The sequence below is a fragment of the Bufo gargarizans genome, chromosome 1, assembly GCF_014858855.1.
Source record: "Bufo gargarizans isolate SCDJY-AF-19 chromosome 1, ASM1485885v1, whole genome shotgun sequence".
NCBI lineage: Eukaryota > Metazoa > Chordata > Amphibia > Anura > Bufonidae > Bufo > Bufo gargarizans.
This window is the reverse complement of record NC_058080.1, coordinates 750,074,846-750,089,200: the sequence shown is the minus strand read 5'-3', so window position 1 is coordinate 750,089,200 and position 14,355 is coordinate 750,074,846. Positions and strand designations below refer to the sequence as shown.

At 48.1% G+C, this 14,355-nt stretch overlaps 1 long non-coding RNA gene across 1 annotated transcript; it reads right to left on the bottom strand.

The window, feature by feature from the left end:
• Nucleotides 1–2,371: 2,371 nt before the first annotated feature.
• Nucleotides 2,372–13,089, bottom strand: LOC122925091. Its single transcript, XR_006387520.1, has 3 exons — nucleotides 13,026–13,089; nucleotides 3,587–3,710; nucleotides 2,372–2,416 (listed from the first exon to the last, which is right to left on the bottom strand). It is a non-coding gene; the product is annotated as an uncharacterized LOC122925091 (long non-coding RNA).
• Between the last annotated feature and the right edge of the window lie 1,266 nt (nucleotides 13,090–14,355).

Below are 14,355 nucleotides of genomic sequence, written 5' to 3'. Positions count from 1 at the left end.
CAAGATGGGATAATGTGTGGATGAGAATATAAAAATCCATAAATCAGTACAAAAGGTGCACCACAATAATATGCTACTGACAATACTGGCCAAACCCTCACGCTGATGTTTAAAACTGAGACTTTGGCCAATATATTCCAGTCAGGAACATATCGGAGCCCAAGGCTCCCCCGGGTATAAACACGCTACAGTGTCCGGGGTTTTGAGCACTTCCTCCCACAAATATCTACTGCCTTGTCTGTTCCATGCTTTGCTGCTAGTGCTGCAGCCACATGCTACTACAACCCTTTCACATCCACACTGCACTGCTGCTCTCAAATAAGAGGGATCATTTCTCCAGGCTCGTTAAGAACAAAACACTCTTTCTTCTGACAAGTAGCCCTTGTGCATGTCATATGGTCGGGCATTCTGCCCCCATTAATGCATCATTTTTTGATGCTTGTTCCCTCAATAAGCCACTATTTTTCCCCATAACACACTGTGTGTTTAAACACCATATGTCCCCGATAAGAGACAATTTTTGAGAACATTTTTTCATAAAAAGTCCTAGGAGACTAGTGTTATAGAGCAATTTGACTGACTCGCAATGAATCGATTTGGGTGAACCGAAATTTTAGAAAAATCTGCCAAATCCAACACAAGTAAATCTCAAGAAGTTTGCACATCTCTACACTGCAAATCAAGGGTCTTACATTGTGATATAAGAGGCTGGTGCTCCTCCATTACATGTCACTGTACACACGTGTATACACTGCACATGACGGCTCTTACCTTGTGATATAAGAGGCTGGTGCTCCTCCATTACATGTCACTGCACACACGTGTATACACTGCACATGGCGGCTCTTACCTTGTGATATAAGAGGCTGGTGCTCCTCCATTACATGTCACTGCACACACGTGTATACACTGCACATGACGGCTCTTACCCTGTGATATAAGAGGCTGGTGCTCCTCCATTACATGTCACTGCACACACGTGTATACACTGTACATGACGGCTCTTACCCTGTGATATAAGAGGCTGGTGCTCCTCCATTACATGTCACTGCACACACGTGTATACACTGCACATGACGGCTCTTACCCTGTGATATAAGAGGCTGGTGCTCCTCTATTACATGTCACTGCACACACGTGAATACACTGCACATGACGGCTCTTACCTTGTGATATAAGAGGCTGGTGCTCCTCCATTACATGTCACTGCACACACGTGTATACACTGCACATGACGGCTCTTACCTTGTGATATAAGAGGCTGGTGTTCCTCCATTACATGTCACTGCACACACGTGTATACACTGCACATGACGGCTCTCACCTTGTGATATAAGAGGCTGGTGCTCCTCCATTACATATCACTGCACACACGTGTATACACTGCACATGACGGCTCTTACCTTGTGATATAAGAGGCTGGTGCTCCTCCATTACATGTCACTGCACACATGTGCATACACTGCACATGACGGGTCTTACCTTGTGATATAAGAGGCTGGTGCTCCTCCATTACATGTCACTGCACACACGTGTATACATTGCACATGACGGCTCTTACCTTGTGATATAAGAGGCTGGTGTTCCTCCATTACATGTCACTGCACACACGTGTATACACTGCACATGACGGCTCTTACCTTGTGATATAAGAGGCTGGTGCTCCTCCATTACATGTCACTGCACACACGTGTATACATTGCACATGACGGCTCTTACCCTGTGATATAAGAGGCTGGTGCTCCTCCATTACATGTCACTGCACACACGTGTATACACTGCACATGACGGGTCTTACCCTGTGATATAAGAGGCTGGTGCTCCTCCATTACATGTCACTGCACACAGGTGTATACACTGCACATGACGGCACTTACCTTGTGATATAAGAGGCTGGTGCTCCTCCATTACATGTCACTGCACACACGTGTATACACTGCACATGACGGGTCTTACCCTGTGATATAAGAGGCTGGTGCTCCTCCATTACATGTCACTGCACACAGGTGTATACACTGCACATGACGGCTCTTACCTTGTGATATAAGAGGCTGGTGCTCCTCCATCATGGCCTCCTTGTACAGATCCTTGTGTCCTTCTATATACTCCCACTCCTCCATGGAGAAATAGACAGCGACATCCTGACACCTTATAGGAACCTGACAACACAATGACACCGTCATCACCCAGACCCCTCCAGTGCTGTTACTGGAGAATTTCCCAGCATTCCCAGCAGTGTCACCTCTCCAGTCAGCAGCTCCATCATCTTGTGGGTGAGCTCTAGGATCTTCTGCTCATGTATCAGGGGGTGAGGCTCTGTGATGGGGTGAGGGGTCCTGCTCCGCCCTCCTGACTCCTGGAGATGGATGATGGGAGTCACACAGTCCCCTGATGTCTTCTTCACTATTGTGTACTTCTGTGGATGGAGAAAGACACTTGTGGAAAAAAAATATATCTGTCAGCAGGATCAACTCTTTCCATCCACATACACTGCCAGGTAGGGTTGATCTTGTTGAATAAAATGATGTCTGTTTTGGGAAAATTGGTTGTGACTTTCCGGAGAAAAAACATGTTTATTCGTTTTAAGTGTGAGGGATGAGAATCCATTTTGTATAAACATGTCCTCCATCTTGTACATATGTGGGGAAAAAAATATGAGCCAACTAGGACGTAGCGAGTCTCTGTGTATATAGATCAAATGGTCCTTAACTGCAAGGCCAAGGTAAGCAGCTCCCTCGCTTCCTGAACAGAGTTTGACATACAAGAGAGGCCCAGCATGCATGTGGAACCTACACTCCCTGAATTGTATGGTAGCCGTCATGGCACATAAAAGGTAGAATTTAGTGTTAGGAACCCGTCTTAAAGAGATCGCCTTGACGTGCGGCAGATGGGCTCAAATAATTTTGTACAAAATTATTTGCCAAGCATCTCTAATTTATAAGTATAGCACTAGAAATGATTGTGCATTTTTGTACTTTATTTGCTTTGCAGAGAGCTGTTGCATTGCATGTTTTGGCTTACAAGAGAGAGTTATGTCCCTTCTGTGTTTCGGGATGTGCTGCTGAAGAATGTAAACTCTGAGATAAGATGCTGCAGAAACTATTTAATTATTAGAATTCTGTTAGTATGGTGCGGAAGTATTGTCTTTTATGAATAACCAATCAAATCATTAGTTTCGATTTCCACCCCCTCGGTGGTGCCAGATTTGTCTGTGATTATCTGTGGTGTTATACAGATGTATGTTTGTATGGAATAAAGGAGAGAGAATTTAATTCAGCAGTGTGTCTGTGTCAGCTCTCCGAGCACTCATCATCAAAACTTCAATTGGGACCCCAACAATTATAGAAGAAGGGGGTTTTGCCCCAACATAAGTGAGAGCTTCAGTGCACTGAGGGCTGGGCCTAGCCTTTCTATGAACCTCCTCTTTACAGTGCTGGCCACATCCACATCTTATTTCTCAGGAATGCCACAATCAGTTTTCCCAAGACAAACATCAGTTTATTCACTTCCTATGATGGATTCTCCTTCCCAATGTCTGACTTGTTACAGAATACAATAAAGAGGAGAGAAATCTAGAAAAGTTTACCTCTCCGCTCAGCAGGGAGATGATCTCCAAGGTGAGGTCTAATATTCTTCTGCTGATCTCCTTCCTGTCCATCCTTGGTGGCTCATTCAGGAGAAGGCTCGTATTGCTGGTTTTCTTCATCCCCCTCCAAAAACACGAATAAAGGTTAATCAGTGAGTCCCATCTCCCCGATAATGAGGCCGAGAAAAAGTACACCTCATCCGGCAAAACTCAGACCCTCATAAAGCTGCACTGACGGGAAAACCCTGAGCTCCGGGTGTATCTAAGCTCCTGGCAATGCAGTGTGTATCTAAGCTCCTGGCAGTGCAGTGTGTATCTAAGCTTCTGAAAGTGTACTGTCTAGAGCAGGGGTGGGCAAACTGACTCGTGGGCCACAATGGGTTCATATATTGGACCCGGGGGGCTGGACCAAGAGTAGATGGATGGGGCGTTTGTGTGAATTATTATAAAATTAAATTTAAATTTCGTAACATTAACCTGTTGGGGACACATGACGTACCGGTACGCCATGTGTAGTTCCGATCACCGTGCGGCGGGCGGTGATCGGAACGGGGTGCCTGTTCAAATCATTGAGCAGGCACCCTGGGACAATGCGTGGGGGAGGTCCTGTGACCCTAGACCCCTCCAGGGGTGCTGCAGATTGCCCCCCTGCCCACCCCCCACACAACTTTTTTTGGGGCGCAAGCAGTTTTTTTTTTTTTTTTCTGCGTACGCTGACTAGCCACTGTTAGCGCACCGCACACCCCACCGCTGATCAACTCCAGATGGCTGATCAGCGAGTTTGAGGCCTTTTAAAAAAAAACAACAAACCATTTTGTCTGTTAGGTTTAGGGTAAGTACGTGAACACCGATGCCCTCACACACATGCACACCAAATAAAGATTTCCACACACGCACACACACACTACCCTATGGCCTGCCGGATGTTCTCGGCCAAGGAGGCATACGCCCAGCTTGCCTACGAGTCTGAGAGGCCCAGTGAAGACGAGGATGACCCCACTTTCCTTTTGTCATCCGCGTCCTCATCATCTAGCGATGATGATGAGCCCCCAAGGAGCAGCTATGGGCCTCGTACTAGTTTTCTGGCCCACCAGTTAAGTCCACCGGAGCCCCCTACTGGTGAACTTGTCTGGTGTACCCCACAGCATTTTGAGCCTGCGATTCCTGATTTTGTTGGCCAACCAGGAATCCAGATTCTCACAGTGGGCTTCACTGAATATGACTATTTAAGTCTTTTTTTCAGTGACCACTTTGTGAACCTGATGGTGGAGCAAACAAACCTGTACACTCAACAGTTCATTGCTTAACACCCGGGCTCTTTTTTGGCTAGGGCCGGTGGCTGGACTCCGGTCAGTGCAGCCGAGATTAGGACGTTTTGGGGCCTCGTGCTGCACATAGGCCTAGTCAAAAAAAAATATAGTGTCGGGCATTACTGGAGAGGGGACGTCCTCTACCAGACCCCACTTTACAGTACGGCCATGACACGCTCCCGGTTTGAGGCCATCTGGAAATGCCTGCATTATGCAGATAATAATTTTTGGAGGCCTATGTACCTGGAAGGGTCGTCGCGGTTGATGAGTCTCTCATTGCTTTCAAGGGGAGACTCATTTTCCGCCAGTATGTTCCCTCTAAGCGGGCGAGGTATGGCATGAAGCTGTACAAAATTTGTGAGCGTACCTCATGGTACACTTACAAGTTTTGTGTTTACGAGGGGCGAGATTCCTGTATTCAACCCCCAGAATGTCCCCCCACTCTGGGTGTTAGCGGGAAACTTGTGTGGGACCTTATGCACCCACTACTAGATAAGGGTTACCACCTGTACGTGGATAACTTTTATACTAGTATCCCCTTGTTCCAGTCCCTCGCTGCCAGATCCACATCCGCTTGTGGGACAGTGCAGAAAAATCCCTGCCCACCCCCTCCAGGTACCTATTCCCAGGGGTGAGACCCGTGCCCTTACCAGTGGAAACCTGTTGCTGGTCAGATATAAGGACAAGAGGGATGTCCTTGTACTGTCCACAATTCACGGTAACGGCATCACCCCTGTCCTTGTGCGAGGTACCGCGGCAACGGTCCTCAAGCCCGATTGTATCGTTGACTATAAACGGTATATGGGAAGAGTTGATCTCTCTGATCAAGTCCTCAAGCCATATAATGTCATGCGCAAAACCCGGGCATGGTACAAAAAGGTTGCGGTCTACTTGGTACAGGTTGCCTTGTACAACACTTTTGTGCTGTCCTGGAGCGCTGGCAACACAGGGGCTGGCAACCTTCAGTTCTATGAGGCAGTCCTCAAGGCCCTGATCTTTTCTGACTTGGAAAGAGCAGGGAAAGAGCGGGAACTGGAGGCGCCCGGATCATCCCTGGCCAACACTTTCCAGGTATGGTCCCCCATACTGGAAAGAAGGGACGGACCCAAAAAAGGTGCAGAGTGTGTCACAGGAGGGGGATACGGAAGGACACCACCACTCAGTGTGACACGTGCCCCGATCATCCGATCATCTGTTCTATAAAAATACCCCATAACCTAACCCCTCAGATGAAAACGGTCAAAAAAAAAAACGGTGCCAAAACAGCAATTTTTGGGCAAATTTTCAATTTTTAACTTTTTTTTTCCAGTAACAAAGCAAGGGTTAACAGCCAAACAAAACTTTATATTTATTACCCTGATTCTGCAGTTTACAGAAACACCTCATATGTGGTCGTAAACTGCTGTATGACCAAATGGCAGGGCGCAGAAGGAAAGGAACGCCGTATGGTTTCTGGAAGGCAGATTTTGGTGGCCTTTTTCTTTTTTGCACCATGTCCCATTTGAAGAACCCCTGATGCTCGTTTCCCTCTGCGCCCTACTGTTTGCCTGTACAGTAGTTTACGGCCAGATATGGGGTGTTTCTGCAAACTACAGAATCGGGGCCATAAATATTGAGTTTTGTTTGGCTGTTAACCCTTGCTTTGTTACTGGAAAAAATGGATTAAAATGGAAAATTAGGCAAAAAATTGAAATTCTTAAATTTTAACTCCATTTGCCAATAACTCTTGTGGAACACCTAAAGGGTTGACGACATTTGTAAAATCAGTTTTGAATACCGTGAGGGGTGTAGTTTCTAGAATGGGGTTATTTTGGGATGGTTTCTATTATGTAAGCCTCACAAAGTGACTTCAGATCTGAACTGGTCCTTAAAAAGTGGGTTTTTGAAAATTACAGAAAAATGCAAAGATTTGCTTCTAAACTTCTAAGCCTTGTAACGTCCCCAAAAAATAAAATGTCATTCCCAAAATGACCTAAACATGAAGTAGACATATGGGGAATGTAAAGTAATAACTATTTTTGGAGGTATTACTATGTATTATAAAAGTAGAGAAATAGAAATTTGTTAATTTGCTAATTTTTTCAAATTTTTGGTAAATTTTGTATTTTTTTTATAAATAAAAAAGATTTTTTTTTTTACTCCATTTTACCAGTGTCATGAAGTACAATATGTGACGTAAAAAACAATCTCAGAACGGCCTGGATATGTCAAAGCATTTTAAAGTTATAACCACATAAAGTGACACTGGTCAGATTTGCAAAAAATGGCCTTGCCGTTAAGGTGAAAATGAGCCCAGTCCCTAAGGGGTTAAAGGTTTAGTTTAATTCAAGGTAGAAAAGCATAAAAAGAGTTATTGTACAAAACATTTATGCAATGTATTTCTTTCATAACATAGTATGTATAACTCACCTTCAATTTTAGTGGCAACAGTGTTTTTGGTCTCCCTTTTTTGCATCAAAGCATCAAAGTCTGGAGTTAGCTTTGTTGTTGCAATTCGCAAAAGATAATGTGCCAGTATATAGGGCCCCCCATAATGTGCCAGTATATAGTGCCCCCCATAATGTGCCAGTATATAGTGCCCCCCATAATGTGCCAGTATATATGGCCCCCATAATGTGCCAGTATATATGGCCCCCATAATGTGCCAGTATATGGCCCCCATAATGTGCCAGTATATATGGCCCCCATAATGTGCCAGTATATAGTGCCCCCCATAATGTGCCAGTATATAGGGCCCCCCATAATGTGCCAGTATATAGGGCCCCCATAATGTGCCAGTATATAGGGCCCCCATAATGTGCCAGTATATAGGGCCCCCCATAATGTGCCAGTATATAGGGCCCCCCATAATGTGCCAGTATATAGGGCCCCCCATAATGTGCCAGTATATAGGGCCCCCCATAATGTGCCAGTATATAGTGCCCCCCATAATGTGCCAGTATATAGTGCCCCCCATAATGTGCCAGTATATATGGCCCCCCATAATGTGCCAGTATATATGGCCCCCATAATGTGCCAGTATATGGCCCCCATAATGTGCCAGTATATATGGCCCCCATAATGTGCCAGTATATATGGCCCCCATAATGTGCCAGTATATAGGGCCCCCCATAATGTGCCAGTATATAGGGCCCCCCATAATGTGCCAGTATATAGGGCCCCCATAATGTGCCAGTATATAGGGCCCCCATAATGTGCCAGTATATAGGGCCCCCCATAATGTGCCAGTATATAGGGCCCCCCATAATGTGCCAGTATATAGGGCCCCCCATAATGTGCCAGTATATAGGGCCCCCCATAATGTGCCAGTATATAGTGCCCCCCATAATGTGCCAGTATATAGGGCCCCCCATAATGTGCCAGTATATAGGGCCCCCATAGTGCCCCCCCCATAATGTGCCAGTATATAGGGCCCCCCATAATGTGCCAGTATATAGGGCCCCCATAGTGCCTCCCATAATGTGCCAGTATATAGGGCCCCCATAATGTGCCAGTATACAGGGAGTGCAGAATTATTAGGCAAATGAGTATTTTGACTACATCATCCTCTTTATGCATGTTGTCTTACTCCAAGCTGTATAGGCTCGAAAGCCTACTACCAATTAAGCATATTAGGTGATGTGCATCTCTGTAATGAGAAGGGGTGTGGTCTAATGACATCAACACCCTATATCAGGTGTGCATAATTATTAGGCAACTTCCTTTCCTTTGGCAAAATGGGTCAAAAGAAGGACTTGACAGGCTCAGAAAAGTCAAAAATAGTGAGATATCTTGCAGAGAGATGCAGCACTCTTAAAATTGCAAAGCTTCTGAAGCGTGATCATCGAACAATCAAGTGTTTCATTCAAAATAGTCAACAGGGTCGCAAGAAGCGTGTGGAAAAACCAAGGCGCAAAATAACTGCCCATGAACTGAGAAAAGTCAAGCGTGCAGCTGCCAAGATGCCACTTGCCACCAGTTTGGCCATATTTCAGAGCTGCAACATCACTGGAGTGCCCAAAAGCACAAGGTGTGCAATACTCAGAGACATGGCCAAGGTAAGAAAGGCTGAAAGACGACCACCACTGAACAAGACACACAAGCTGAAACGTCAAGACTGGGCCAAGAAATATCTCAAGACTGATTTTTCTAAGGTTTTATGGACTGATGAAATGAGAGTGAGTCTTGATGGGCCAGATGGATGGGCCCGTGGCTGGATTGGTAAAGGGCAGAGAGCTCCAGTCCGACTCAGACGCCAGCAAGGTGGAGGTGGAGTACTGGTTTGGGCTGGTATCATCAAAGATGAGCTTGTGGGGCCTTTTCGGGTTGAGGATGGAGTCAAGCTCAACTCCCAATCCTACTGCCAGTTTCTGGAAGACACCTTCTTCAAGCAGTGGTACAGGAAGAAGTCTGCATCCTTCAAGAAAAACATGATTTTCATGCAGGACAATGCTCCATCACACGCGTCCAAGTACTCCACAGCGTGGCTGGCAAGAAAGGGTATAAAAGAAGAAAATCTAATGACATGGCCTCCTTGTTCACCTGATCTGAACCCCATTGAGAACCTGTGGTCCATCATCAAATGTGAGATTTACAAGGAGGGAAAACAGTCCACCTCTCTGAACAGTGTCTGGGAGGCTGTGGTTGCTGCTGCACGCAATGTGGATGGTGAACAGATCAAAACACTGACAGAATCCATGGATGGCAGGCTTTTGAGTGTCCTTGCAAAGAAAGGTGGCTATATTGGTCACTGATTTGTTTTTGAATGTCAGAAATGTATATTTGTGAATGTTGAGATGTTATATTGGTTTCACTGGTAAAAATAAATAATTGAAATGGGTATATATTTGTTTTTTGTTAAGTTGCCTAATAATTATGCACAGTAATAGTCACCTGCACACACAGATATCCCCCTAAAATAGCTAAAACTAAAAACAAACTAAAAACTACTTCCAAAAATATTCAGCTTTGATATTAATGAGTTTTTTGGGTTCATTGAGAACATGGTTGTTGTTCAATAATAAAATTAATCCTCAAAAATACAACTTGCCTAATAATTCTGCACTCCCTGTATAGTGCCCCCCATAATGTGCCAGTATATAGGGCCCCCCATAATGTGCCAGTATATAGGGCCCCCCATAATGTGCCAGTATATAGGGCCCCCCATAATGTGCCAGTATATAGGGCCCCCCATAATGTGCCAGTATATAGGGCCCCCCATAATGTGCCAGTATATAGGGCCCCCCATAATGTGCCAGTATATAGGGCCCCCCATAATGTGCCAGTATATAGGGCCCCCATAATGTGCCAGTATATAGGGCCCCCATAGTGCCCCCCCATAATGTGCCAGTATATAGGGCCCCCCATAATGTGCCAGTATATAGGGCCCCCATAGTGCCCCCCATAATGTGCCAGTATATAGGGCCCCCATAATGTGCCAGTATATGGGGGCCCCCATAATGTGCCAGTATATGGGGGCCCCCATAATGTGCCAGTATATGGGGGCCCCCCATAATGTGCCAGTATATGGGGGCCCCCCATAATGTGCCAGTATATGGGGGCCCCCCATAATGTGCCAGTATATGGGGGCCCCCCATAATGTGCCAGTATATGGGGGCCCCCCATAATGTGCCAGTATATGGGGGCCCCCCATAATGTGCCAGTATATGGGGGCCCCCCATAATGTGCCAGTATATGGGGGCCCCCCATAATGTGCCAGTATATGGGGGCCCCCCATAATGTGCCAGTATATGGGGGCCCCCCATAATGTGCCAGTATATGGGGGCCCCCCATAATGTGCCAGTATATGGGGGCCCCCCATAATGTGCCAGTATATGGGGGCCCCCCATAATGTGCCAGTATATGGGGGCCCCCCATAATGTGCCAGTATATGGGGCCCCCCCATAATGTGCCAGTATATGGGGCCCCCCCATAATGTGCCAGTATATGGGGGCCCCCCATAATGTGCCAGTATATGGGGGCCCCCCATAATGTGCCAGTATATGGGGGGCCCCCCATAATGTGCCAGTATATGGGGGCCCCCCATAATGTGCCAGTATATGGGGGCCCCCCATAATGTGCCAGTATATGGGGGCCCCCCATAATGTGCCAGTATATGGGGGCCCCCCATAATGTGCCAGTATATGGGGGCCCCCCATAATGTGCCAGTATATGGGGGCCCCCCATAATGTGCCAGTATATGGGGGCCCCCATAATGTGCCAGTATATGGGGGCCCCCATAATGTGCCAGTATATGGGGGCCCCCATAATGTGCCAGTATATGGGGGCCCCCATAATGTGCCAGTATATGGGGCCCCATAATGTGCCAGTACATAGGGCCCCCATAGTGCTTCCCCTCTTCTCTATAGTGCCCCCCATAATGTTCCAGTATATAGGGCCCCCATATTGTGCCAGTATATAGGGCCCCCATAGTGCCCCCCCATATTGTGCCAGTATATTGGGCCCCCATAGTGCTTCCCCTCTTCTCCATAGTGCCCCAGTATATAGGGCCCCCATAGTGCTTCCCCTCTTCTCCATAGTGCCCCCCCATATTGTGCCAGTATATTGGGCCCCCATCATGCCCCCCCATATTGTGCCAGTATATTGGGCCCCCATCGTGCTTCCCCTCTTCTCCATAGTGCCCCAGTATATAGGGCCCCCATAGTGCTTCCCCTCTTCTCCATAGTGCCCCCCCATATTGTGCCAGTATATAGGGCCCCCATAGTGCCCCCCCCATATTGTGCCAGTATATTGGGCCCCCATAGTGCCCCCCCATATTGGGCCAGTATATTGGGCCCCCATCGTGCTTCCCCTCTTCTCCATAGTACCAAGCCATATTGTGCCAGTATATAGGGCACCCACCTCCCTTCTTGCCACAGTATACTATAAATAATAAAAACAATAAACATATACTTACCTTATGCTGCTGTCAGTGATGCGATGCAGGTCTCTTCCGGCCTGTGTCCCGTTCTGTACGGCTCAGGCGGTGCGATGACATCATTGCGCCGCCTGCACCGGCCTCTGATAGTCTACAGGCCTAGTGCTGTCCTAAAGACGGCGATACAGATGATTATGGAGATGAGCGCTTCCACAATGGAAACGCTCATCTCCACCCCTGCTGCCTCCGGACAGCTCTGTGGGACGGATATGAAGGTCCGCCGGGCCGTAGTTTGCCCATCACTGGTCTAAAGGCAGGAGACTCTGAGCTCCGGGTGTATCTAGTCTCCTGGCAAACCGCATTCACACGGAGCAGATTCTCTCATCCAGCACAGAATGATGACAACCCCCACTATCCCCACTACTACTCCCCCCATCATACTAAGGGCTCTTTCACACCTGCGTTCTTTTCTTCCGGCATAGAGTTCCGTCGTCGGGGCTCTATGCCGGAAGAATCCTGATCAGTTTTATCCTAATGCATTCTGAATGGAGTGAAATCCGTTCAGGATGCATCAGGATGTCTTCAGTTCCGGACCGGAACGTTTTTTGGCCGGAGAAAATACCGCAGCATGCTGCGCTTTTTGCTCCGGCCAAAAATCCTGAACACTTGCCACAAGGCCGGATCCGGAATTAATGCCCGTTGAAAGGCATTGATCCGGATCGGCCTTAAGCTAAACGTCGTTTCGGCGCATTGCCGGATCCGACGTTTAGCTTTTTCTGAATGGTTACCATGGCTGCCGGGACACTAAAGTCCAGGCAGCCATGATAAAGTGTAGCGGGGAACGGGGGAGCGGTATACTTACCGTCCGTGCGGCTCCCGGGGCGCTCCAGAGTGACGTCAGGGCGCCCCACGCACATGGATGACGTGATCGCATGGCACGTCATCCATGTGCATGGGGCGCTCTGACGTCATTCTGGAGCGCCCCGGGAGCCGCACGGGCGGTAAGTATACTGCTCTCCCGCTCCCCACTACTACTATGGCAACCAGGACTTTAATAGCGTCCTGGCTGCCATAGTAACACTGAAAGCATTTTGAAGACGGATCCGGCGTGTAATTCCGGCAAGTGGAGTACACGCCGGATCCGGACAACGCAAGTGTGAAAGAGGCCTAAGCTGAGGAGCGGAGAAGGATTTCTTCTGTGTAATGGAGGAGAATCTCCAGAGGTGACCTGTCTGAGCTCTCCACCACACTGTCTCCTCACAGCTCATCTTACCTGCAGGCTGGAGGAATGGCTGATACCAGAGAGAACAAGAGCCCTGACTACCGACCAGGACCTGCCCAGTATCTGCTGCACTGCCAGAGCTGAAGGACCTGGGGTGATGTCACCGTCATGTGATCAGTGCAGGGGGCGGAGCTCAGCTGTGGAGCAGATAACTGATTGGGAAGGACCTGGGGTGATGTCACTATCATGTGATCAGTGCAGGGGGCGGAGCTCAGCTGTGGAGAGGAGAAGAGGTGGTGAAGGACCTGGGGTGACGTCACCGTCATGTGATCAGTGCAGGGGGCGGGGCTCAGCAGTGAAGAGAAGTTGGGAAGGACCTGGGATGATGTCACCATCATGTGATCAGTGCAGGGGGCGGAGCTCAGTACTGGATTGGATAAGAGGTGGTGAAGGGCCTGGGATAATGACCATGTGACATGAGGGGCGGAGCTCAGTACTGTATAATGACCATGTGACATGAGGGGCGGAGCTCCTGGGCTCTGTGTGGAGCAGTGAGGATCTCTAGTGACTATTTCCATTACTTCAGGAGGATCTTCTCGGCGTCTCCTGTAGGGGGCAGATCTCGCAGTGTGAGCTCCTCACTGATGGGATGGATGGGCCTCTCATAGACATGTCTCCCATTTGCAGCGCTCCTTCAGTCACTGGGTCACAGTCAGAGACCAGGAGTCGCTCTCTGACTACATTGTCCTTTCTTTGCAGGTTCCGCACCCGGAAAGTCCTGTATTTAGTACAATGTGTGTCTGTTGTGTCAGATCCGGAGGAGAAGGATCGGATTGTCGCTCCTTCTGGAGACGAGACGTCCTGTGCACAGCGGTGACTTGTGCTCCACACATCGGCCTTTGTAGTGAAATGTGCCGCAGTGATGCCGCGTCCGGTCATATTCCGGGCAGTTTTATAGAAGTCCCCTGCGCCTGCTCGCAGCACGATAAGCCGACCAGGAGTTGGTAGAAGTCTGAGAAACGTGTGTCCCCCGCACCAGAGCTCCCAGTACGAGCCGCTGGGGTCAGTCTGGGGCGAGGTTACCAGTTCTACAATTAGACAGGATCAGGAAATCTGCTGCTATGTGGCCTCCGAAACACTGCAGATTAGAGGAGAACGCCGGTCACTGGAATGCGGTTCATCAGCAGGCTCGGACTGGCCCACAGGAGTACAGGGGAATCCCCCGGTGGGCCCCTGAGCAAGGTGGGCCCCTAGTCTCCCACCCCCTGCACAAGTGGCACATATAACATTAGATTTACTGCACTACATACATATATTCAATGTACAGCACCTCAACCAGCCTATGTTCATATAAAAAACTTGTTAGATTATTTATTATATA